Here is a 597-nt window from a genome sequence, read left to right as displayed (position 1 = left end):
TTTTTCTTTTTTTTTTATTTTATTCCTACACGTGCATGAGAGTGTGGTCACGTACATCAAGTGGTAGACTTTGTAGGGTATCCTCATCATTTTCAGAAAATATGGCCGAAGAAGATAATCAATCACTTCATAATGAGAATAATGAGAATAACCGTGCTAGAACACTTAGAGACCACATGAATCCCACAAGAACAAGTGCACCATCATGCATAGTTTTTCCTCCTGATGCATCTCATTTTAATTTTAAACCAGGTATTATTCAACTTTTACCTTCTTTTCATGGTTTAGAATTGGAAAATCCATACTTGCATTTAAGGGAATTTGAGGAGGTGTGCAACACATATAATAACTTAAATTGTAGCATGAACACCATCAGATTAAAGCTTTTTCCTTTTTCATTAAAAGATAAAGCTAAAACATGGCTACAAAATTTAAGACCAGGATCCATTCGTGCTTGGGAAGAAATACAACAATAATTTTTAAAGAATTTTTTCCCTTCCCATAGAACAAACTCATTCAAAAGACAAATCACCAATTTAATTCAAAAACCATGAGAAACATTATATTAATATTGGGATATGTATCAAGACTTGCTTA

This window comes from Populus euphratica, unplaced genomic scaffold (assembly GCF_000495115.2).
Source record: "Populus euphratica unplaced genomic scaffold, PopEup_1.0 scaffold875.1, whole genome shotgun sequence".
In the NCBI taxonomy this organism is placed as follows: Eukaryota; Viridiplantae; Streptophyta; class Magnoliopsida; order Malpighiales; family Salicaceae; genus Populus; species Populus euphratica.
This window is presented reverse-complemented; position numbering follows the sequence as displayed.